Consider the following 12,233-nt stretch of genomic DNA (forward strand, 5'->3'; position numbering starts at 1 on the left):
TTTCCCCACGTTCAATTTATACCCTGAAAAATCCCCAAACTCCCCAAGTATCTGCATTATTTCTGGCATCCCCTCCGCCGGGTCTGCCACATATAGTAACAAATCGTCCGCATACAAAGATACCCGGTGTTCTTCTCCTCCTCCAAGTACTCCCCTCCACTTCTTGGAACCCCTCAACGCTATCGCCAGGGGCTCAATCGCCAGTGCAAACAATAATGGGGACAGAGGGCATCCCTGCCTTGTCCCTCTATGGAGCCGAAAATATGCAGATCCCCGTCCATTCGTGACCACGCTCGCCATCGGGGCCCTATACAACAGCTGCACCCATCTAACATACCCCTCTCCAAAACCAAATCTCCTCAACACCTCCCACAAATAATCCCACTCCACTCTATCAAATACTTTCTCGGCATCCATCGCCACTACTATATCCGTTTCCCCCTCTGGTGGGACATCATCATTACCCCTAACAGCCTCCGTATATTCGTGTTCAGCTGTCTCCCCTTCACAAACCCAGTTTGGTCCTCGTGGACCATCCCCGGGACACATTCCTCTATTCTCATTGCCATTACCTTGGCCAGGATCTTGGCATCTACATTTAGGAGGGAAATAGGTCTATAGGACCCGCATTGTAGCGGGTCCTTTTCCTTCTTTAAGAGAAGCGATATCGTTGCTTCAGACATAGTCGGGGGCAGTTGTCCCCTTTCCTTTGCCTCATTAAAGGTCCTCGTCAATACCGGGGCAAGTCCACATATTTTCTATAGAATTCGACTGGGAATCCATCCGGTCCCGGGGCCTTTCCCGCCTGCATGCTCCTAATTCCTTTCACCACTTCTTCTACCTCGATCTGTGCTCCCAGTCCCACCCTTTCCTGCTCTTCCACCGTGAGAAATTCCAGCCGATCCAAAAAGCCCATCATTCTCTCCCTCCCATCCGGGGGTTGAGCTTCATATAATTTTTTATAAAATGTCTTGAACACGCCATTCACTCTCTCCGCTCCCCGCTCCATCTCTCCTTCCTCATCCCTCACTCCCCCTATTTCCCTCGCTGCTCCCCTTTTCCTCAATTGGTGTGCCAGCAACCTGCTCGCCTTCTCCCCATATTCGTATTGTACACCCTGTGCCTTCCTCCATTGTGCCTCTGCAGTGCCCGTAGTCAGCAAGTCAAATTCTACATGTAGCCTTTGCCTTTCCCTGTACAGTCCCTCCTCCGGTGCTTCTGCATATTGTCTGTCCACCTTCAAAAGTTCTTGCAGCAACCGCTCCCGTTCCTTACTCTCCTGCTTCCCTTTATGTGCCCTTATTGATATCAGCTCCCCTCTAACCACCGCCTTCAGCGCCTCCCAGACCACTCCCACCTGGACCTCCCCATTATCATTGAGTTCCAAGTACTTTTCAATGCACCCCCTCACCCTTAGACACACCCCCTCATCTGCCATTAGTCCCATGTCCAATCTCCAGGGTGGGCGACCTTCTGTTTCCTCCCCTATCTCCAAGTCCACCCAGTGTGGAGCGTGATCCGAAATGGCTATAGCCGTATACTCCGTTCCCCTCACCTTCGGGATCAACGCCCTTCCCAGCACAAAAAAGTCTATTCGCGAGTAGACTTTATGGACATAGGAGAAAAACGAGAACTCCTTACTCCTAGGTCTGCTAAATTACCACGGGTCTACACCTCCCATCTGCTCCATAAAATCTTTAAGTACCTTGGCTGCTGCCGGCCTCCTTCCAGTCCTGGACTTCGACCTATCCAGCCCTGGTTCCAACACCGTATTAAAATCTCCCCCCATTATCAGCTTTCCCATCTCTAGGTCCGGAATGCGTCCTAGCATCCGCCTCATAAAATTGGCATCATCCCAGTTCGGGGCATATACGTTTACCAAAACCACCGTCTCCCCCTGTAGTTTGCCACTCACCATCACGTATCTGACCCCGTTATCCGCCACTATAGTCTTTGCCTCGAACATTACCCGCTTCCCCACTAATATAGCCACCCCCCTGTTTTTCGCATCTAGCCCCGAATGGAACACCTGCCCCACCCATCCTTTGCGTAGCCTAACCTGGTCTATCAGTTTCAGGTGCGTTTCCTGTAACATAACCACATCTGCCTTAAGTTTCTTAAGGTGTGCGAGTACCCGTGCCCTCTTTATCGGCCCGTTCAGCCCTCTCACGTTCCACGTGATCAGCCGGGTTGGGGGGCTTCCTACCCCCCCCCCCCCCCCCCTTGTCGATTAGCCATCCCCTTTTTCCAGTTCCTCACCCGGTTCCCACGCAGCTGTATCTCCCCCAGGCGGTGCCCCCCCGCCCATCCCCTCCCATACCAGCTCCCCCCTCTCCCCAGCAGCAGCAACCCAGTAATTCCCCCCCCCCCCGCTAGATCCCCCGCTAGCGTAATTACTCCCCCCATGTTGCTCCCAGAAGTCAGCAAACTCTGGCCGACCTCGGCTTCCCCCGTGACCTCGGCTCGCACCGTGCGACGCCCCCTCCTTCCTGCTTCTCTATTCCCGCCATGATTATCATAGCGCGGGAACCAAGCCCGCGCTTCTCCCTTGGCCCCGCCCCCAATGGCCAACACCCCATCTCCTCCACCTCCCCTCCTCACCACCTGTGGAAGAGAGAAAAGTTACCACATCGCAGGATTAGTACATAAAACTTCTCTTGCCCCCCTTTTTAACCCCCCTCTTCGCCCCCCACATTCACCCCACCACTTTGTTCAAACGTTCTTTTTAATAACCCGCTCATTCCAGTTTTTCTTCCACAATAAAAGTCCACGCTTCATCCGCCGTCTCAAAGTAGTGGTGCCTCCCTCGATATGTGACCCACAGTCTTGCCGGTTGCAGCATTCCAAATTTTATCTTCTTTTTACGAAGCACCACCTTGGCCCGATTAAAGCTTGTCCACCTCCGCACTCCAGTCTTGATAAACGCGGATCACCGCGTTCTCCCATTTACTGCTCCGAGTTTTCTTTGCCCATCTAAGGACCATTTCTCTATCCTTAAAATGGAGGAATCTCACCACTATGGCTCTGGGAATTTCTCCTGCTCTCGGTCCTCGCGCCATCACTCGGTATGCTCCCTCCACCTCCAACGGACCCGCCGGGCCTCCGCTCCCATTAACGAGTGCAGCATCGTGCTCACATATGCCCCGACGTCCGCTCCCTCCGCACCTTCAGGAAGACCAAGAATCCTTAGGTTGTTCCTCCTTGCGTTGTTCTCCAGTGCCTCCAACCTTTCCACATTTTCTGATGTGCCTCATGCATCTCCGTCTTCACCACCAGGCCCTGTATGTCGTCCTCATTCTCGGCTGCCTTTGCCTTCACGACTCGAAGCTCCCGCTTCTGGGTCTTTTGTTCCTCCTTTAGCCCTTCGATCGCCTGTAGTATCGGGGCCAACAGCTCTTTCTTCATTTCCTTTTTGAGCTCTTCCACACAGCATTTCTAGAACTCTTGTTGTTCAGGGCCCCATGTTAAACTGCCACCTTCCGACGCATCTTGGTTTTTGCTTGCCTTCCTTGCCGCTGTTCTAAAGGATCCACTGCAATCCGGCCACTTTCTCCTCCTTTTTTCATCCGTATCCAGGGGGGATTCCCTTCTGGTTTACCGCAGTGTTTTTAGCCGTCAAAATTGCCGTTGGGGCTCCTATCAAGAGCCCAAAAGTCCGTTTCACCGGGAGCTGCCGAAACGTGCGACTCAGCTGGTCATCGCCGCACCCGGAAGTCCAGTTTTATTACTCTTAATAACAACATCTGTAAACTTATGACTGGTTCGTAATTTACCCGTTAACCTGTGGACCCAGCACGATCACTATCACTATCACTATCACTATCACTATCACTATCACTATCACTATCACTATCACTATCACTATCACTATCTTAGAGAGACACTCAGCACATGGTGTATGCCTGAGTGGCACACGGTGAGCTCTGTGCCCTGAGCTATCTCCTGCTGGAATGAGTGGGAACTGTGGTGTTCCCCGTTTTATAGTGCGTGCTCTCACTTGTGATTGGTTGTGAAGTTGCGTGTGTGTTGATTGGTCCGTTGATCTGTCCATCAGTGTGTAGTGTGTTTGCGCCATGATATGTTTATCTGAATATCAGTGCACCTTTCTCCTGCCTTCTCTCCATAACCCCATCCCTTCATTAATCAAGAACATATCTATCTGTCTCAAAGATACTCAGTGATTTGACCTCCACAGCCTTCTGCGGCAAAGAGTTCCACAGATTCACCACCCTCTGGCTGAAGAAATTCCTCCTCATCTCAAATGTTGCTTTATAAACGCTGCTCGGAAGTGCACTGGGACGTTTAGATCTCAATAAAAGGGGCTTTGTAAATAAAAGTTTTTGTTGGAAGTGCATATCCTGTTTCCTTAAAAGCATCATGAACACACTCTACAAGCAGCAAATTTAGTCTGATTACTATTATAAAATGGTATAATAATTTAGGTGTGGTTATTATTGTATGATCAATTTGAGAAGGTCCCTTCCGTGATAAAGGACTGGGACTGAGGAACTCACACAGAGGAGAAGGGGACCGTCTCCAGGACCCCTCCCCCAGCTCAGTGACCGCGGGCGAGTGGCGCCAAATGCGAAGTGGCGGCGGCGGGGAGCCGGGCGAAGGGAAGGAAGCAGACCAGAGGCGGCTGAGCCGACAGAGGCGGCTGGAGCACCGGGCGGGAGCGAGTTTGCAAGGTCGCTGTCCGGGACTGGGCCGCGCAGCCTGGGGGTCGGGTTTCGCCGGGCCTGGCCTGTGGCGGTTCCATCGCTGGGGCCCGTGAGTATATTGAAGCAGTATTTCGCCGGCCGGGCAATAAACCTGCCAATTCTGCAACTGGGTGAATGCCGCCATCTGTTTTTATAAACTGTATATACACACACGCCAGTATAAATAATTCAGCAGTAAATCCTCACTGTGTATACCAATCCACTAACTGATCAATTCCATTTTCCTGGGTTCCTGCTGTCTGATTCAAATGATCGGTCCATTTCATATCTTTCATGCAAAAATGAGTGAACTCCTGAGATGAGACTACTTGAACCAAATATATTTTGTGCCATCTATCTTTCCTGCTGTACGTTATTGGAGCACTGGTGAATCTCGGGTATAAGGAGAGAAATCGCGTGGCTTATTCTGCTGCTGAATCAGCTTGGAGTGCGTTTGGGAATGGGAACTGAAGGCCAATTTTAACCTTAGTTTGGCATCAGGTCATTTGTTGCCCTGTTTATTGCTGGTCCTGGGGTTGCAAACTCCCATTGGAGGCATTTCCGGTGATTTGATGGTGCAGTGTTGTATGACTATGTGAAACCTACAAATCATATGTTGCATTTAATTTGAGGGGTCTTTGTATTTTTCGGTATCTGCTGTGACCAGTTACATAAACAGATCAGTGAGTTATAACTCCTGGTTGAGAGAAATCTGAGTGTTGCCATTTGATGCACGATCAATTGCACAAGGACTAAAGTTGGGTATGTGAGAAACACCGCTCACTTGATGATAATTTACACTTAGTCAAATTCTGAAGAATTTTATTCAATCGATCTTGCAAGAGCAGGTGCAGCCCATCACAATTGGCAGACACAAAGAATTCATACAGCATCACTTGTTATATACAATCTGTGAGAAACACATCCCACAAACTGCCGAAAGGGCAGTTTCCTTATCAGTGATTCCTTATTTGGACTTGTTATGTTCATTTTGTCTTCCCCTTGCTTAGTGGTTTCTGTTAGCTCCTGGTATATCCTTGGACCTTCAATTAAAAGATAAGAATGAGGCCCCCTGCTTGCACCTGCGTCCTGTTATTGTACATCCCGTCCCGTTCCTCCCGAAGGTCAGTCCTGTACATAGTTACAACAACTTGCTCACTGTAGCTTGACATCTTATTTTCCCATCAGGCCTATTGTTGACATCTTAATTGTGAACCAGAGTTATACATGTAAAAACAACATAAAATGCTAATTTCGCATAGGCACAACTGTGGCTTTATACAGTCAGATGCATGGCCTCCTGGTGAAATGGCAGGGCACTGGAGGTCATGCATATTTATACAGTCTCTGTGGGCAGAGCCAGCCGGCAGGAGCTACCGGCGAACCCTGTAGTGCAGGTCCGACCTTACATCTTCTATTACAGTGGTTCACCACATTCACCCCCTGTTAAAAATGAGTCCGGCGGGGGTAACGTGAAACTATATACAATTACTGCAATTATGTACAGTGGTAGGGAAAGAAAAGTCCATGTTGACGGTCCGGAGTCCGTCAAAGGTTCAGCTGGTCCAGTGCTTTGGTGCTTCGTGGGAGCGGCGTAACAGTGGCGGCGAAGTCGGTGCTGGCTGTGGTGGAGGTGGCACTGATTGGCGGTGGTAGCGGTGCTGATGCTGGCCAGTCATCGGGGAATTCCGGGAGCATGCAGAAGTCCTCTTCGTCCTCTTGTGTGGAAAAGGGGAGGGGAGGGGGTGGTCTGGTGGGGTCAATATTGGCGGCGCGGGTGGGGGGGTGCATTGGTGGGGGTGTGTGTTGGGGTGGAGCCTGACGGTGCCAGGTCCCTGAGTGAGACAGTATCTTGGCGGCCATTGGGGAACTCAACGTAGGCACATTGAGGGTTGGCGTGGAGCAGGTGAACCCTATCCACCAAGAGGTCTGCCTTGTGGAGTCGGACGTGCCTACGGAGAAGGACCGGCCCTGGAGCATCGAGCCAAGTCGGGAGCGAGGCCCCGGATGTGGACTTCCTGGGGAAGGTAAAAATATGTTCATGGGGTGTGTTATTAGTGGCGGTGCACAATAGTGACCGGATGGAGTGCAGAGCACCTGGGAGGACCTCCTGCAAGCGAGAGGGTGGGAGGGTCCTGGACCATAGGGCCAAGCTGGACGGCCCTCCAAACCATCCTATTCTCCTGTTCTACTTGCCTTTTCCCCGGGGGTTGTAGCTGGTCGTCCTGCTGGAGGCTATACCCCTGCTAAGCAGGAACTGACGCAGCTCATTGCTCATGATGTGGATCCCCTGTCACTGTGGATTTAGGCGGGGAAACCGAACAGAGCGAAGTTGGTGCTATCGGGGCATGGGATGGCGAAGGGAAATCTGGAGTACTCATCGACCACACTGAGAATGTACGTGTTACGGTCGGTGGAGCGGAGGGGTCCTTTGAAATCCACGCTGAGGCGTTCAAAGGGGTGGGAAGCCTTCACCAGGCGCGCACGGTCCGGATGGTAGAAGTGCGGCTTGCACTCCGCACAGACCTGGCAGTCCCTGGTGACTGTCCTTACTTCCTCGACGGAGTAGGGCAGATTGCGAGCTTTGACCAGATGGTACAATCGAGTGACCCCCAGGTGACAAAGGCTGTCGTGTAGGGCCCGGAGTTGGTCCACTTGTGCGCTGGCACATGTACCTCGGGAGAGGGTGCCTGGGGGCTCGTTGGAGTTTACCAGGGCGATACAAGATCTCGTAATTATAGGTGGAGAGCTCAATTCTCCACCGCAAGATTTTATCATTTTTGATCTTGTCCCGCTGTGTGTTATTGAACATGAAGGCTACCGACCGTTGGTCCTTAAGGAGAGTGAATCTCTTACCGGCCAGGTAATGCCTCCAATGCCGCACAGCTTTAACGATAGCTTGGTCTTCCTTTTCGACGGATGAGTGTCGAATTTCTGAGGCATGAAGGGTGCGGGAAAAGAATGCCACTGGTCTGCCTGCCTGGTTTAGAGTGGCGGCAAGGGTGACGTTTGAAGCGTCGCTTTCTACTTGGAAAGGCAGTGACTCGTCCACTGCGCGCATCCCGGCCTTGGCGATGTCTGCTCTGATGCGGGCGAAAGCATGTTGTGGCTCGGCCGCAAGGGAGGAATTGGGTGGACTGAATGAGTGGGCGGGCCATGTCCGCATAGTTTGGGACCCACTTGAGCGTAGTAGGAAAAGAACCCCAGGCAGGGTTTGAGGGTCGTGGGGGAGGGAGGTTCCATGAGGGGGGCGCATGCGGTCGGGGTCTAGCCCGAGAAGTCCGTTTTGGACTATATAGCCGAGAATGGCTAACCGGGTCGTGCTGAACACACACTTCTCTTTGTTATAGGTCAGGTTGAGAAGAGTGGCAGTGCGGAGGAATTTATTGAGGTTGGCATCGTGGACCTGCTGGTCATGGCTGCAGATGGTGACATTATCTCAGTACGGAAAGGTGGCCCGCAAACTGTACTGGTCGACCATTCGGTCCATTTCTCTTTGGAAGATCGAGACCCCATTTGTGACACCGAAAGGGACCCGAAGGAAGTGGTAGAGGCGTCTGTCTGCCTCAAAGGTAGTGTATGGCCGGTCCGACTTCCCGGATGGGGAGCTGGTGGGAGGCGGATTTCAGGTCAATTGTTGAGAAGACCCGGTACTGCGCAATCTGATTGACCATATCAGATATGCGTGGGAGGGGGTACGCGTCGAGCTGCGTGTACCGATTGATGGTCTGGCTGTTGTCCACGACCATCCTGTGTTTCTCCCCAGTTTTAACCACTACCACTTGGGCTCTCCAGGGGCTGTTGCTGGCCTCGATAATACCCTCCTTAAGCAGCCGCTGGACTTCGGACCTGATGAAGGTCTTATCCTGGGTGCTGTACCGTCTGCTCCTAGTGGCAACGGGCTTGCAATCCGCAGTTCGATTGGCAAAAAGGGAGGGGGGATCGACCTTGAGGGTCGCATGGCCGCAAACGGCACAGGGGGGGGGCGGTAAGGGCCCGCCGAATTTGAGGGTGAGGCTCTGGAGGTTGCACTGGAAGTCCAGGCCCAACAGGAGTGCAGTGCAGAGGTTAGGAAGGACATGGAGGCTGAGTTACTAAATTCTACGCCCTGGACCATGAGGGTGACTGGACCGTGAGGGTGACTGTACAAAAGCCTCGGATCGGGACGGAGTGGGATCCGGATGCTAGGGAGATCCTTTGATTGGCAGGGTGGACCGTGAGGGAGCAGCGCCTTACCGTATCAGGGTGAATGAAGCTTTCGGTGCTCCCGGAGTCCAGCAAGCACGAGGTTGCGTGGCCGTTGATTTTAACTGGCGTCGATGCGGTGGCCAGGTTGTGCGGGCGAGATTGGTCCAGCGTCATTGAAGCGAGCTGCGGGTGGCCATCGGATGCTTCGAGTGGCGAGCGTGTGCTGTTCCGACGTCGGGATGTCCGAAGACCGTGTTGGACAAGATGGCGACGCCCATTGGTCGCACATGGACCCGGGAGGAGAAGATGGCGGCTCCCATTGTGCGTCTGGCATGGGGGAGGGGGCGATAGCGGGCACGATCGCAGCGACTGCGCGGGCCTGGCACACCGCCTCGAAGTGGCCCTTTTGACTGCAGGCTTTCCAAACTGCAGTGCGGGCCGGGCAGTGTTGGCGGGGGTTCTTCTGCTGACCGCAGAAGTAGCAGCGGGGACCCCCCGGGGTGCGCAGATCGGCGTGCAGCGCAGGCGTATTGGGAAGGCAGGGCCCCGGCTGAGGTCGTTGGTGGGGTCCAGAAGGGGTAGGAAGGAGTAGAAGGGTGGGCAGCGTGGCGGGAGGGGTACGATTGTACGTTACGGGATGCGACCGTCATGGAGAGCGCCAAGGTTTTCGTCTCCGCCAGTTCGAGCTTGCCCCCTTCCAGTAATCGTTCTTGGATGCGGTCCGAAGCAATCCCCGTCACGAAGGCATCGCGCATGAGGAGATTTGCGTGTTCGGCGGCCGTAACGGCCTGACAGTCACAGTCCGGGACGAGTGGAATTAGGGCCCGCCAGAAGTCTTCGATGGACTCACCAGGTAGTTGCGAGCGGGTGGCGAGTACATGTCTGGCGAAGAGTGTGTTCGCCTTCTGCGCGTAGTGTTCCTTAAGGAGTTCCATTGCTTTTGTGTAATTCGTGGCGTCTTGGATCAACGGGAACACGCTGGAGCTCCGTCTGGAGTACAGGATGTTTATCTTCTGAACTTCCGTTGGCTCGGGGTCTGCAGCCTTGATGTAGGCCTCAAAACATGCTAGCCAGTGAGTAAAGTCTCTTCTGGCGTCGGGCGAGTGCGGATCCAGCTGTAGGCAACCGGGCTTGATTCTGATATCCATTCTGTGGAAAATCTGACTGTAATAAATTGATGCACGATCAATTGCACAAAGATTAAAGTTGGGTACAACTGTGGCTTTATTACAGTCAGATGCGTGGCCTCCTGCTGCAGCTGGCGCAATGGCAGGGCACTGGAGGTCATGCATATTTATCTAGTTCTCCGTGGGCGGAGCCAGCCGACAGGAGCTACCGGCGAACCTGTAGTGCCGGTCCTACCTTACATCTCCTATTACAGTGGTTCACCACACCATAGTTGCTGTTATTAGAGCAATTTTGGTGTATTACTGTCAGTTGCTGTTAGCCCTAGAATCTTATCCTCACTGTTTCCACAATCACATGCTTGCAGTGGCCTCTTGCTTTTTGGAGCAAAAGACAATGTCCATAACCTCAAGGCTGTATAATTTTGAAATTAGGATTTTGAGCTTTGAGCTGAGTACTGTGATTTAATACATATTTACTGTGTTTGGTTTTCCTTCTGTTTAATGTTACTTTATAAAAATATATCTATTTTTGAAAAAATTGTTTTTATTCAAGTTTTAAACAATTTTACAGAACCAATAACAAAAAGGAGAAAATTTAACAAACAAGGTGGTTATAGTCCATTTACAAAAGAAGAGTTTACATTCCATACACAGTTCCTCACCTATTCCCCCCCCCCCCCCCCCCCCCCCCCCCCGGATTGCTGCTCTGACCTTTCAACGTGCTGTCAGAAAGTCAAGGAACGGCTGCCACTGCCTGGAGAACCCCAGCAAGGACCCTCTTAAGGCAAACTTTATCCTCTCAAGACTGAGAAACCCAGCCGTATCACTGACCCAGGTCTCCACACTGTGGGGCCTCGAGTCCCTCCACATTAACAAGATCCGTCTCTGGGCTACCAGGGAGGCAAAGGTCAGGACGTTGGCCTCCTTCGCTTCCTGCACTCCCGGATCTTCCGACACCCCAAATATCGCTATCTCTGGATCGGCTTTAACCGAGCGCCAAGACCTTGGACATAGCCTTTGCAAACCCCTGCCAGAATTCTTTAAGCGCCGGGCATGCCCAGAACAGATGGACATGATTTGCTGGGCTCCCTGAGTATCTCTCACACCTGCCCTCCACCCCAAACAACTTGCTCATTCTCGCTGTCATCATGTGTGCCCGGTGGACCACCTTAAACTGAATTAGGCTAAGCCTGGCACAAGATGAGGGGAATTAACCCTGCCTACGGCATCAGCCCACAGGCCCTCATCCAGCTCCTCGCCCAGTCCCTTCTCCCACTTGCCCTTCAGCTCCTCCGCCGAGACTTCCTCTGCCTCCTGCTGTTCTTGGTATATGTCCGACACCTTCCCCTCCCCTACCCAGATGCCAGGGACCACCCTGTCCTGTATCCTGCGGGGGGGGGGGGGTCCTGTATCCTGCGGGGGGGGGGGGGGGGGGGGGGGGGGGGGGGGGGGGGGGGGGGGGGGTGGGGGTAGTAGCGGGAATGCCACCACCTGTTTCTTCAGAAAAGCGTGGACTTGGAGTTATCTTAAAGGCATTCCCCGGGGGCAGACTAAATTTCTCCTCTAGCGCCTTCAGGCTAGGAAACATCCCATCTATAAACAGGTCCCCCATCCTTTTGATACCCGCCCTATGCCAATTTTGAAACCCTTCATCTATCTTGCCCGGAACAAATCTATGATTATACCGTATCGGGGTCCAGACTGAGGCCCCTTCCCCCCCCTCCTGTGCCTTCTCCGCTGACCCCAGATCCTCAGTACCGCCGTCACCACCGGGCTTGTGGTGTACCGTGCCAGCGAGAACGGCAGTGGTGCCGTTACGCCGCCTCCATGCCGCCCCCTTGTCCATTACCCATCTCCTCCTAATCCTCCCCCGGCTGCGCACTAAGAATAGCCTTTTAACCCGCGGGGTCTTGTTTGCCCACACAAATCCTGTGATAATCCTGTTCACCCGCTTGAAGGATTTGAGGGATGGGAAGGCCCTGGAAGACGAACAGAAAACTGGGAAGGACCGTCATTTTCTTGTGTAGGTCATCCCAATTCCTAGCCACCTGTATACCCAGGTACCGAAAGCTCCTCTCCACCCTCTTGAGCGTGAGCTCCCCCAGTCTCTCCTCCTGGCCCCTCGCATGGATCACAAATAGCTCACTTTTCCCCACGTTCAACTTGTACCCCGAGAAACTCCCAAAGTCCTTTAGGATCCGCATGACCTCCCCCATCC

General features: G+C 52.9%; 1 protein-coding gene across 1 annotated transcript in view; it reads left to right on the top strand.

Annotated features, from left to right (window-relative positions):
• Positions 1–4,319: 4,319 nt before the first annotated feature.
• Positions 4,320–12,233, top strand: part of rtel1 (regulator of telomere elongation helicase 1) — a 121,054-nt gene continuing 113,140 nt past the window's right edge. Inside the window, exon 1 of the mRNA XM_072515554.1 lies at positions 4,320–4,770. The gene's annotated coding sequence lies outside the window, so the exon portion shown is untranslated. The remainder of the gene's footprint in view (positions 4,771–12,233) is intronic.

This window comes from Scyliorhinus torazame, chromosome 8 (assembly GCF_047496885.1).
Source record: "Scyliorhinus torazame isolate Kashiwa2021f chromosome 8, sScyTor2.1, whole genome shotgun sequence".
NCBI lineage: Eukaryota > Metazoa > Chordata > Chondrichthyes > Carcharhiniformes > Scyliorhinidae > Scyliorhinus > Scyliorhinus torazame.